We start from the raw sequence: 13,001 nt of genomic DNA, 5'->3' as shown, positions 1-13,001 counted from the left end.
TCCTGAGAAATCAGGACAATCAACTAGTTATCTCAGGTGCCTGTATACGAATGCACAGAGCCTGGGAAACAAGCAGGAAGAACTGGAAGTCCTTGCACAGCCACCGAACTACAACATAATTGGAATAACAGAGTATAATGAGATAGCATGCATGACTGGAGCACCATCATGGATGGGTACAAACTGCTCAGGAAGGACAGGCAGGGGAGAAGAGGAGGAGTTGCACTTTATGTAAAAGAGCCATATGATTTCTCAGAGCCCCAGTATGAAGCTGGAGACAGGCCTGTTGAGAGTCTGGGTTACGGGCAGAGGGGAAAGCAACAAGGGTGATGTTGTGCTGGGAGTCTGCTGTAGACTACTGGACCAGGAAGAAGTGGTGGATGAGGCTTTCTTTAAACGGCTAGCACGAGTTTCCAGATCAGTACCCCTGGTTCTCATGGGGGACCCTCAATCACCATTACATCTACTGGGAGGGGAATACAGCAGTGTGCAAGCAATCCAGGAAGATTTTGGAGAGTGTTGCAACGGCCAAATAGGGGTCATGCTCTTCTTGACCTGCTGCTCACAAATAGGGATGAATTGGTGGGGAAGGTGGTAGTGGATGCCAGCTTGGGCATCAGTGACCGTGAGATGACTGAGTTCAGGATCCTGAGGAAAGGAAGGATGGAGAGCAGCAGAGGAAGGACACTAGACTTTAGAAAAGCAGACTTTGACTCACTAAGGGAACTGATAGGCAGGATCCCCTGGACAGCCAGTCTGAGGGGGAGAGGAGTCCAGGAGAGGTGGCTCTACTTGAAAGAAGCCTGACTGAGAGTGCAGGAACAAACCATCCCGATGCGCAGGAAGACTAGCAAGTATGGCAGAAGACCAGCTTGGCTTTGCAGGGAACTCTTCAGAAAATTAAATCACAAAAAGGAAAAAGTGGAAACTTGGACAAGTAACAAGGGAGGAATATAAGAGCATTGCTCAGGCATGCAGGGATGAAGCCAGGAAGGCCAAAGCGCAATTGGAGTTGCAGCTAGCAAAGGATGTGAATGGGAACAAAAAGGGTTTCTACAAGTATATTGGTAGCAAGAAAGTGTGGGTCCCTTACTGAATGGGGGAGGCAACCCTGTGACAAGGGAATCAGAAAAGGCTGAAGTGAGCAATGCCTTTTTTTGCCCCAGTCTTCTCAGCTCCCAGACTACTGCACTGGGCAGCAAAGTGAGAGGGGACTTAATAGCAGCCTTCACCTCCCTGCAGGGGGGCTGCAAAGAGGATGGAGCTGGACTGTTTTCAGTGGTGGCAGATGACAGGACAAGGAGCAATGGGCTCAAGTTGAAGCAAGGGAAGTTTAGCTTAGATATTAGAAAGAATGTACTTACTATGTGGATAGCAAAGCATTGTAACAGGCTCCCCAGAGAGGTGGTGGAAGCTCCATCCTTGGAGGTTTTCAAAACCCGGCTAGACAAAGCCTTGGCTGGAATGATGTAGTTGGGGATGGTCCTGCTTTGAGCAGGGGGTTGGACTAGATGTGACCTCCTGAGGTCCCGTCCAGCCCTCGTTTTCTATGATTCGATGATTCTCCCACTCCTGTTCTGCTTTGGGTGCCATAAGTGAGGCACTTTCATTGACTAGTGGAAAATACATGGTCGACTTCTCAGAGGTTTAAGTGAACTGTAACTGGATTACCATTAACGCCCTGTTCCGATACTTGATTGGACTGTTAAGCAGTTAAGGCTTGGATTTTTAAAAGAGCCTATGACAGTTAGGTGCCAAAAATGGCACAGAAATTCAATAGGATTTGAGCATCTAATTTCCTGAAGTTTTCTTGTAATTTCCAGAATGGGAAGCAGCAGAGTTTAGCCACTCGTTCATCAGAGGATATTAAATTATTTGGCTGTTACATTATTCCTGACTGACACAGGAATTTTTCTCCTGCTCTGTGTGCCCAGCTCCTATTAAACTGGCTTCATGTTCTCAGTTAGTTCCTCAGTGCTACCATAATAAATGTAATAAATTATAATATTTGAAGACAGAGGGTCACATTTACCATTACATAACTCCATTGATTTTAGAAAAGTTATACCAGGCATGAATCTGGCTCTATTATTTTGGTATCAAAAGGATCCAAACAATCATTTTGGGGGGTATAATAAACAGAAGAGATATAATTCTCTTTTCACCCTCACTGGTGTAAAACAGGAACGGCTTTCAACAGAATTTGGTAACAGATTCAAAGCAGGCCCAGTACATTTCCACCAGTACTTTATTTGGAGAGAGAGAAGCCAGGAAAAAAAAATCCCCTTTGCCTTGAAGTGTTAAATTGTTAAATAGCATCTCAGCAAAGTAAAGTATTCTCTTTTTTGGAGGCGGGGGGAGAAGCAGGGAAGGAAACAGGCTTGCATTTTCATTTCAAAATGCTATTTATCTCCCTCTGCAGCTCCTGGACCTTGGCGTAACCTCCCATCTCTCTGTCCCCTCAGGAATTTCGCAAATAAATTAGTGAAACCTACAGGAAGGTGATAGCTATCAGCGCTATTGCAAAATTTCATTTAGTGGGGAGCGAGGAATCCAATCAGTTATGTACATCAGACCGGGAACTCCCGACTGGACCAAACCCACCGTCCTTTCTGTCCTTGGCAGTGCAGCACGGCCAAAGTAGAAAACTGTGGGTTCATCTGCTCATAAGGTAAGTTTTTTTTTCCTCCCAAACCTCAGGAAGCAACTGACTGCCTTTTTTCTGAAGCCTAAGCGTGAGCATCCATATATATATATATATATATATATATTTATATAAATACACACACACACATATACTTACATACATATATACAGACAGATAGATAGCTAGCTAGCTAGCTAGATATGCTTTATACCATGCCATTAAAAATCCTAGTCCTTGAATCCTGTTAAACCCTTGCCTCGATGTCATCTCACAGCATTGAGTCCCACAGGTGAGGTACGTGTGGCATGCAAAGGTATTTTCCTCTCTCGTATATGGCATCACCTAAAACCTGCTCTGTTGTCTTTGTACCTGCTAAGTTTATGCGCATCGTCTCTCTTTTTGGGGTGAGAAGAAGGGGTGGTTTGGTGGTGAGCAGAGGACAGATGACAAACGAGCTAACACACAGTAGTGGAATGCAAGCACGTCTCAGCTATTTTTAATTAAGAAGTGATGACAGCTGACTAAATTCCCTGACTCTGCAGTTAAAGGCTCCCTGACCTAGACATTATTGGACACACTCCTCAGACCAATATATATTGGTCCCGATGGTGCTTCTATTATTGTACCCATCGTCTCGACAGATGCAAGACTAACAAAATCTATGTCCATTATCAGCATGCAAATAGTGAGATAAAAGTGTGAATGCTTATGAGCTGGGGAAGGCAGCAGGTGAGAAGAGGACAATGAAGGTCGTTTTCAGAGAACAGCAAAGTTTGATTTCCTGCAAACGCTCAGACAGGTTTTGGTTTTAATTGCTTGTTGTATTTTCCCTTGACTAAACTGGGGGGAAAAAAAACCCTGTACCTTAGTATATGCTCAGGATACTGCTTCCATTTTCCTTCAAGAGACTGAGGTGTCGTTGTGCTATACAGAGCTGTCGCACGAACTGCCCTCCTCCCCAAAGAGTTTCCAATCTAACTAGAAAAGACAAACTAAAGATTGGTGATAAAACAGGTGTGGGGAACTGGAATAACTTACCTAAAGCCACCCAGCAAGGTACTGGTGGCACTGGGCTTAGAACGGCTTTCTCCTAATTCCCTATTCACCGACTGAGCAGCTAGACTGTGCTGCGTCCCCATGCTTTGTACCGTCACTATAAGGACCGTAAGATCTCACCCACGCTGCACGAAAGGGATGACTTTCATGTTATTCAGCAGACTTCGCTCTGCAGGGAATGCCTCTATCATCATAGGATCTCGATGCACTTTGCAAGCTCCGAGACTGGGACTTTTAGGTAGCAGCTGTGTTGCGGGGCGGTCTGGATTTTGTATGCTGCAGAGCAGACCCAGGAGGACTTCCAGGGAAAGCAAGGCCAGAGAGGTTAAATGATCTGCCCAAGTTTACTCAGAGAGCTGCTGGAAGAAGCTGAGCAAACAACCGTGACTGCCAACTCTAAGCACTGCACCAGCCTGCTTCCTTTGAGATTTAACAGATACCAGAGAAAATGGAGTCCTACTGTGGGTCCCTGTTTTGCATTGCTTTCTCTTTTGGAAACGTATCAAAACCCACCTTCATTTTCAGTCACCGCTGCAGACACAAAGGAATTCAAAATGAAGGTAACTAGAAGAATAACTAGTTGGCCAGGAAAAAAAAAAAAAACAAAACCCCAAAAAACAAGAAACTCATCCGTCCTTTGTTAAGGATCATGGAGTGAACAGGTAAAGACGACAAGTCCGTGAGCCAAACTAGTCACGTTCAAATTGGGTTTCAGCGAAACAAAAGCATTAAGAAACATAATCGGGAACTTTCCAGTGTGGCTGTACTGTGGGCATGGAGGGGAGGGGGAAAGAGTTGTTTTCTGCTGTTGCTAAGACAGATCCCCCACCCTTGTTTTACTCTAACCCAATCGGCTGGCTTTGTCTCCCTATTGGCTCGCCGGCTGCATCGAATGATCATGACAGGTTTTCTTTCTCCTCGCCCTATTGGCTTCTTCCTATGGCCTATTATCAGGGGAAAGCAAATCAGACACCTAATCAATAGTTTGCGAGAAAGCACAGGGCTGCTAGATGCTACATTTGCATTCAATCTCTTACCGTTTATGTCTCTGCATTCAGATAAGCATCGTGTTAGCCTACAAGATGGAGCACTAGCTGCTGCCGTTTGGCCATATTGGCCAGGCTTGCAGAGGTGAGCTTAGATGGCAAACGATTAGCACAAGGGCACGACGGTCAGCTGCAATGAAGAAAAGGCAGCCTTATCCCAATCCCCGCATGACCCCTAAAACTAGAATGAGCCCTCCGCTCCCGTGCAAATCAACAGGCAACACCTTGACCACGCCCTGTGTCTAGACACTCACGGCCCCGTTGCTTCTCCACTTGATTTATTGTCATAAAATGACTCAGACGTTGTCTAAGGCAGCAGATTCAGGAAATAAGAAGGAGTGCATGGTGGGAGGTCATTTATTGCTGAGTTGTGCATTAGCTGTTCTCTTCACCAGCTTCTTTAGGAATTGCTTGTTATGGTCTTCCACTTCATCCAAACCTCATGAGGCTCTTTTGGGGTAGGCAGGTAGCTTGTGCATGCTCCATAATGCAATAGAAAAACCACTCAGGCTATACCAGCGCTCTGCTGAGATACAGCAAAGAGGCTGTGCAGGAGCCCACCTTCCTTGGCTAATCCTCCTGATCTCGCCATATGCTTGTTGGGAGCGGCCCACCTAATTCATCGAAAGACTTACAAGGCAGAAGGACGTGCTGGGGATGGAGTGACAATGTGATGCTCTTGAAGACTATACTGAGATGTGAAATGAAGTCTCAGGACCCCAGCAGCAATGAGCAGAGAGCAAAAGAGATGGTTGGCAGCTGATCACATAGCAGAGAGGCCTACATCTGGATAGGCAAAGGGATTGAACTCCTCTCTTATTCCTGCAAGGAGGCCTTCCAGCTTAAGAAGCGAGGCAGATTGGTATATCTACTTGGTGAAGCTTGGTGCTTACCTCTAGCTTGTACGGAAACTTGATCGGGAGGAAATATAACCAAGTTTGGGTGTACAAGAGCACAAAGGAAGAAAACCAAAAAATTGAGAAAATGTCTAGAGCAGATTAGGAATTTTTCAACCAAGCTTTTCTTTTTTCTTTTTATTTGTTGGCAAAGGCCTACTTATAAAAACCAAAGCTTTTTGCAGCGGTGCATCTATTTTAATCAAGCTTTCACTGAGATGGTTTCTGGTAAAATCAGAGCAAGCAAGCTGCAAATAACCAATAAGCTGGTGATTAAGGTGCTCGCCTCTGAGTGATACGGGCTCAAGACCCAGCTCTGCCTGATGGATAAGGCACTTTAACTTGTCTCTCTTAAATCCCAGGTGAATGCTTGGATCACTAGCCTGTTAGCTGTGGTGGGGTGTCTTTCTTTTGCTTTTCAAGAATAGTTTTGAAAGTTCCCAGTTTGGTCTCAATGCAAAACAGAAAAACATTTTGAGATTTCATTAAGTGTTCACAGGCTCCGAAAACCATTTCCCATCCAGCTCTGAGCAGTTCCTATGCTCTCTTTTATCTTCAGTACCAGTCTCTATGCCTGGCTTCTAATTTCTCCTAACAACACACTGGGCCTGGTATAGATCACCTCAAAGAAAGAAAATCAATGGACCAAGAAAATTTGCTTCTTTTTAGGCCTCTGAAACATGTACCTGGTATGCTCCCTTGATGCCTGTCCAGAGAAGCAAAGCATCGCATTTAGAAACAGCCAAGCTGATGAAAATCAACACAATATCAAGAATATCTTAGCAGATTGCAATTGCTGGAATGATGGTGAGCAAGGAGCTGGCAAGTTATTGACTGTGTTGCTATGCCCAGCACAGTGACATGTTAACTCTTGTTTTCCTACTGCTCCTATTGCTGCACAAGGAGGACAGTTTGGTTCCTTACCTGGAACATATGTTTCCCCAGGTCAGGCTTGAATGTACCTATGCAAGCAAGGGAGACAGAGTGGTCTTGAACCTGCACTTGCTTGCATCCAGCTCTCAGCAGCAGAAGTCTATGCGAACAGAAACACACCTACATGAGATTTGCTTTCCCTGCACTCCTTTGCAGATCATGACTCAGATGGAAGAGAACATAAATTCTGTGCATTGGGGTGAGAAGACTTGGCCTGGTGCATGAAATGGCAGAACATGCAGAGAAGGAAACCAGATGTCTTTTCCACTCAAATGGGAATTTCCAAGAGAAGCGGGATTTCTGCCGTAACCTGTTTGCTTGAAGCCATTAGATGTCTCTATGGACTTGTATGGTATTCCAGGCAGAGTGTGGTCCCTGATAAATACAAGGAGACAAAGCTGGAGCACAAGCTGTGTGGTAAGCAGTGTCTGTAACTGTGTTTTCTATCATTTTATATAGCATGACACAACTTGCTTCCAGTGAAAGCCGTGTTATAAATCACTCTGGGTCAGGGAATGAATTACCCCAGGCAATGCAATGAGACAGGAGTACAACTGAGAACTGAACCTGGGTCCTAACTCAAGAGTCTCCAGCTCTAACCCTCTGAACAATACTGTCTCCCCTGCTACCATTAAAGAAGCGGTGATTCTCTCTGCGAGAGTGTGGGTGGTATCTTGGCCAGCTTTCAACATGGGTAATTACATAATTGAGTACAATATCCTTGACTTCCCATTCTATATTATTGCAGGATCTGAACCATTAATGAGCTGCTGCTTCTCACCTTGGAGCTAGCTGTATTTTAGAAATGGGCCAAACAAAATTACATGCACACATGCTGTCTATGCATTGGGCACTTGACACAACCCGTTATTACAATCGGAAATAACTTTGAGGCATGAGCACAAGAATAAGAACCTGAGCTCCATGATGCTTATCCCAAAGCTACGCCACTGATTCACTGTGTGGTCTTGAGCGAGTCGCACTTACTTTTCTCTGCCTCCATTTTCCCATCTGTAAAATGTGGTTAATAGAGTTGCTTCTATTGCAAAGCAGCTGTAAAAACTGATTGCTTTAAATTTCACTGTGCTTGGAGCACATAATGGGCTGTTTGGATGAAAAGCAAAGGCAAGATTCTTTGCTGAACCTCTTCCTCAGTAGCCACACCTGTTACCTGCCTGTGGTATGTAGCTGTTCGGGTTTAACCCCCTTTCCAAACACACGTCTTCCAGCGACACGGGTCGATATTCCCACAACACCTGGCTACCTAGCAATTACATTTTCATAATTAAAGTGCAAGCACATCTAGATAAACTAGGACGTGATGGCTAGATGCGTTTGGTACCGCTGCCAGCACTCTGATGAATGCTGACTCCTAAAGCAAACAAACAGGAATAAGTAAACTACCAAGTTTCTAGACCCGTTTGTTCAGAACGACAGATTGACAAATAGAGGCATTTTTTTTTTACAAAAAGCTTTTTATAACTCGCAACCCAAAATAAGCCCTGACCTAGCTGTGGTGCCATGTTAAACAGCAATTACTCTATATAAGGCTCACCAAATGGGAATATTTGTGGGCCAGTGGGATGAAATTATTTTAGGACTTGCACAAACTTTCTCTGGGAGTGGCGAGACTCGCTGTGGGCACTGTGGTGTACCTAGGAAACAAGCAAACACAGTTTTTTCCCCCCCCTCCTTCTTCCAGGGCATGATTAAATTCACTAACTGACATGAAATGCCTTCACCAACTTTTTGCTCAGAGGAGAGGGGGGAAATGAAGAACGGTTTGCTTACCCCACTATCAAACAGCCCTCACTGTGGCACTGTGCATGTTTTGAGGTCCTGTCCTGATCTGGCTCCTACCCACCAAACCACACCCAAATATATAGGGCAATGTCAGTAAGCAAAAATGCACAGCAAGACCCTTGTCATCCAGCTTCGTCTCCACTTTTTGCATAACACTGGCCGGGCTGCTTTGCTACATCAGAACAGTTCGATATCTCCGTGGCTTTGCACCAGCTCTGCCGAAAGCACCGTGTTACAAGCAGCTCCATTTTAAAAGCCTTACACCTTCCATGCAGTAGGAACTGCTGCTCTCAGTGGCCCCAGCGTTCGTATTTATGCCAGTCCAAATCCCTGGTGCGTTCAGGTAAACTCAAGCGTAGTGGTGGTCAAAATGCATCAGGGTAAAATGCATCACTGCAAATTGCAGATTAACCATTTACTGTGTTGACTCTGGGAGTATTCACTGCACCAATAGATCCCTCTTCCAGACGTGGTCTTAGCAATGGGACTATCTCAGGCAGTCTCTTTGCTATTTCAAAGGCTGCATCATTCCTGGTCCTCCAGAGAGGCCATTTAGAAGATCTCCTTCCCCCTGTTTGCCCCTTCTTCCCATTAAAATGAATTCCCTCCTTCCCAACTGAAAAGTTTTAAACTCAAGTGACTTTTCTTTCTCCTTCCCTGGCTGAAAGTGGTCCCTGAGAGCCTGTTCCTGCTGCATGCCCACCTAAAACAGCACGCACACTCCCTCCAAAGCCGTTCCTTTGGCATTCATGATTACCATACACTGCGGCTGCGGGCTGGCATAGAGTCTGAACTTTACACTCAAGATATAAGGCTATATATTGAAATATCTATTAACAAACATGGCATAATCTTTTCAAAAATGCTGAAATGACTTAAGAATTTAAGTCCTGTTTTCAAAAGTGACCTAGGCCCGTAGGGCCAGCTTTTGAAAGATATTTGGGTACCAAAGATACTGCTGAACACCTATTTGGATTACCAGAAGCATGTGGGCACTGAGGTAACTAGTGGGATTTTCAGAAGTGTCTAAGGGCCCATCTGTATTTTTTGGCACATAAATACCTTTCAAAATCTGGCTCGCTGAAGCTTTAAGTGGCCAAGGCTGTTTTGAAAAGGGCCTAACCTGAGGCTCTTGCCATCTCTGATGTTAGCCATGGCAGGAGCATCATCCAAAGGTCGAATTCAGGTACAGCACAGAAAGAACCGCCTGGGGAAGGGGCAAAATTGCTTTCACTCCAGCCCTGCCTCGTCTCTCTTTGGACACACACAGCCAACCCTCCTTGGACACAGAGTTCATCTGGGGTTAGCAGGGGGTGTGAAAGCCCTTTGTATGAAGATGCTGACACAGCGCCACAGGAATGGCAGTCAGCTCAAGACCAGAGGAAAATTCATGGTAGGCCATATAGGTGCACATGGCATTTTTGCAGGTTCCAAAATATCCCAAGTCCTTATGTCATGGTATAAAGGAGCAAAAATGGAAGTGGTTTACAGTGGAATACCATTTAAAATTAAAATAGAAGCAGAGGGGATTAAAGCAAATAAATAGCCAGACAGCCGTAACCTGTGTTTATGGCCCAAATACAGTCCCAATTCCTGTTATTTTCAGGGGTTTGTTCCTAGGCTGTAATATTTTCTCTGAGACGAAACTTGACCCTAGCTACACATGACTCATCTAACTACAGTCACTGGACATCTGTTACAAGCTTCTGCAGATGCTGGGTCATTGGCAGGATGTCCTGCAGTCTCTGAGCCCAGCACAGTGGGCTGCATCTGAGTTACAGCAGGAGGGGCATGAAAGAGTTACAAAATGCACTTGACACTGAATTTCATACACTTTAAGAATGCAAAAATAGGTCAATTTCTGCAAAAAAAGAGAAAGGCAATTTTTTTCTGACTTTGTTCAGAAATAAGTCCCTTTTCTAGTTGAAATGGACCCATTCCAAGAGAAATTTCACATTAAAGATCTAAACTATGAAAGTCAAAAGAGCTCTGAGATCTACAAAACTACATTAAGCGTTAAGCATTATTAACGGGTCAAATTAATCCTTGGTGGCACTCCATTGCCTTCAGTGATGTAAAACGGATTAATTGTTCACAGGGCTTGTTTTTAATTCTAGATGATTTTCTGCATTCCAGTGATGTAAAATCATTGGTTAAATGATGGAGGAGTCCCACTGTGTATCAAAGAGATTTCCAACAAAGCAGGAGTTTTATTTCATTTAGAAAAGTAGCCCCACCAAAAATCCTTCATGGTCTGTGTGCAGAGATCAAAATGAGACGCTGAGCATACTGCTACTTATTCCAGGTTAAACATCCCCTCTGTATGCAGGGACACAACTAAAAGAGTGGTACAGTGAGACAGAGGTTTTGCTTACCCAGCCCTATGCACAAGGACACACAGCGGGGAAAGAGTACTTTCGTTTTGGGCACATTTGGCTTTACGACGTTCTTCAGCATACCGTTCTCTATACACCGTCCACTTTGCTGCTTCTCATTTTCTTTAAGTGACCTATGGAAGTGCCAATGCTCTACAATCCTATCCTCAAAGGGACCCAGTGGTGCTTTTGAAGTTACTGTGTGACATGCACAAATGAGATAAATTGTAGTTGTATCAAATCAAAGGAGGCTCACGAAGTAATTAAGGGTCAGACTGAAAGAAATGAGAGAGAGAGGGGTTAACCACAGAGGAATAAGAAGCCTGTGAGACTGGTAACGGGCTATGGAGCTTTGGCGCTCTTATTCCCTGGTTTGAATCGCGCTCGTGTTTATGGGGATTAAACTTATTGATGGCTGTTCAGTGAACGGTATGAAGCCTGCACAGCTCACCTGTAGAAATGGCTCCTTCTAGGTCTACCAGCAGAGCAGGTGGGAATGGACAGAGAAGCTTGCAAGAGCCGCAGACTTTGCTGCGGGCTTCACAGGCATCCTCAGGTGCTAGGAGAAAGGGGAGTTCAGACTTGACGAAGTGGAATCAGATGGGCCCAGGAACTTTTATGGCTTGTAGGGAGGGCTAACCAAAGGAGTCAAAAAGGAGATGCTGGTTTCTCCTTGAATCGCGGCTCTAAGGAACGGAGAGCCTGCCAATTCCTTACGTACTAGGGCGGACAGACCTCACGGCCTTGTGCACTCAAGATGTGCTTCCACTAGAGACTCCCTTCAGTGACTCACAGCAAGGCTGACTAACTTTACAACATCTCAGAGACCCTTTTTTGTGCTTGTTTGGCTCCGTTCTGCTGAGGGAGCACCCAGGAGATGATTTAACGTGGCTAGCCCGTGAGGAACTTGCAATAATATCAACCCCTGACAGGCTGTGCTCACTCCCCCTTGCTTCCAAATGATGAACCTATCTGGCCTCAATCACTAGTATATTATATTCCTATGGAGAGTTAAACATTTGCCTCTTTCCCATTAATTTCTCTACCAACAGCAATGCCTGAAGATCTGTCCTTCTAGGTCACTGTTACATGTTCATGGCTGTAGCTCATGCAAATGTGTTCATCCAGTCCTTGAAATCAATGGAGGTTGCAGGTTCTTGGCCCCTCCTAGCTGGTGCTCAGGACCCTCTGTGGTACTACCTTTGATTCTTGGAAATGCTTAAGCCCCTGGTTAATCTTATGCCTGTGAGTTGTCCACTGGAATCAAGTAAACTATGCATATGCTGAACATTTGATATGTGCTTAAATAGCCAATTTGATGCGTCTGGGCCTATGAGATACAAACATGAGGATAACCCAGCTGACTTCAGTGAATGCAATGGATCCACACATAGGCTTAAAATGTGCCATGTGTTTACTCACCTTGATGAACCAGGGGCTTTCATTCTGGATGGCCTCAGTCTATGTCTTCTCTCACTTCTGCTAGCATAAGTCAGGACTAATTCTACCAACGGCAGTAACATTACAACCAGCATAAATCTGATGGAAATGAGAGGAAATTCAACTCTATTGTAAATAATGAACCTGTGGCTGATCTTTGACCATTAACAATCCATATCTCACCATTCCTCATCTTATCCCCCATTATGGAAAAGTACGCCACAAAAGGATTGTTGTCATACTGTATATTTACTGGAAAACAAATGTACTTACATTTGTGCCACTGGGTAGCTTTACACCACACCTTCTTTTTTCTTCTTTCTTCTCCTTTTGTTCCCTGCGCTTGAAGTGTGATGTCTAGCTAAGCAGAGGAAAATGAATACAAATTAACCTCAAGCTTTAGGACAGGTTCGTTCATGAAGATATAATTAGAGCTGAAGTTCTCTTGGTAGCTACCTAAGAAGAGATCTTGTGTGGATGTCAAAGAGTGCAACTCCCGTGAAGTCAAAGACTGTTAATACCAGCTATGGAGCCTGGCCAGAAAACTACTTCTGTAATAGTTCTGCCACTTCCCCTTGTCCCCAACCAAAAATAATCCTCATAACTTCTTAATGGGACATAATTCAAGTGTATTGCAGCTGCCAAGTCTAGCATAACAAAAAATAATATGTAGGCAACTTTCTTACAGCATCTGTATACATTCAAAACACTTGTGCAAACTTTAATTTAATTTATCTCTACATTACCCCTCAGTGCAGCTCAGTGCTACTAGCACTGATTTTATAAGTAAGTAAATTGAGACATA

General features: G+C 44.5%; 1 long non-coding RNA gene across 11 annotated transcripts in view; it reads right to left on the bottom strand.

The window, feature by feature from the left end:
• The window catches only part of LOC132246464 (uncharacterized), a 189,028-nt gene that overhangs the window by 95,862 nt on the left and 80,165 nt on the right, over window positions 1–13,001 (bottom strand). For 7 of the 11 annotated variants that reach the window (XR_009457767.1, XR_009457765.1, XR_009457772.1 and 4 more), the window contains exon 4: window positions 12,470–12,557. The exons of 1 other annotated variant lie outside the window; for it this stretch is intronic. This is a non-coding gene — a long non-coding RNA (uncharacterized LOC132246464). Of the gene's footprint in view, window positions 1–12,178; window positions 12,296–12,469; window positions 12,558–13,001 lie in introns of all 11 variants that reach the window. 3 more of the 11 variants (XR_009457770.1, XR_009457768.1, XR_009457773.1) reach the window with 2 other exon arrangements.

Source organism: Alligator mississippiensis, chromosome 16 (assembly GCF_030867095.1).
Source record: "Alligator mississippiensis isolate rAllMis1 chromosome 16, rAllMis1, whole genome shotgun sequence".
Lineage (NCBI taxonomy): Eukaryota > Metazoa > Chordata > Crocodylia > Alligatoridae > Alligator > Alligator mississippiensis.
The sequence above is the reverse complement of the archived record's forward strand: the minus strand, read 5'-3'. Positions and strand labels throughout refer to the sequence as shown.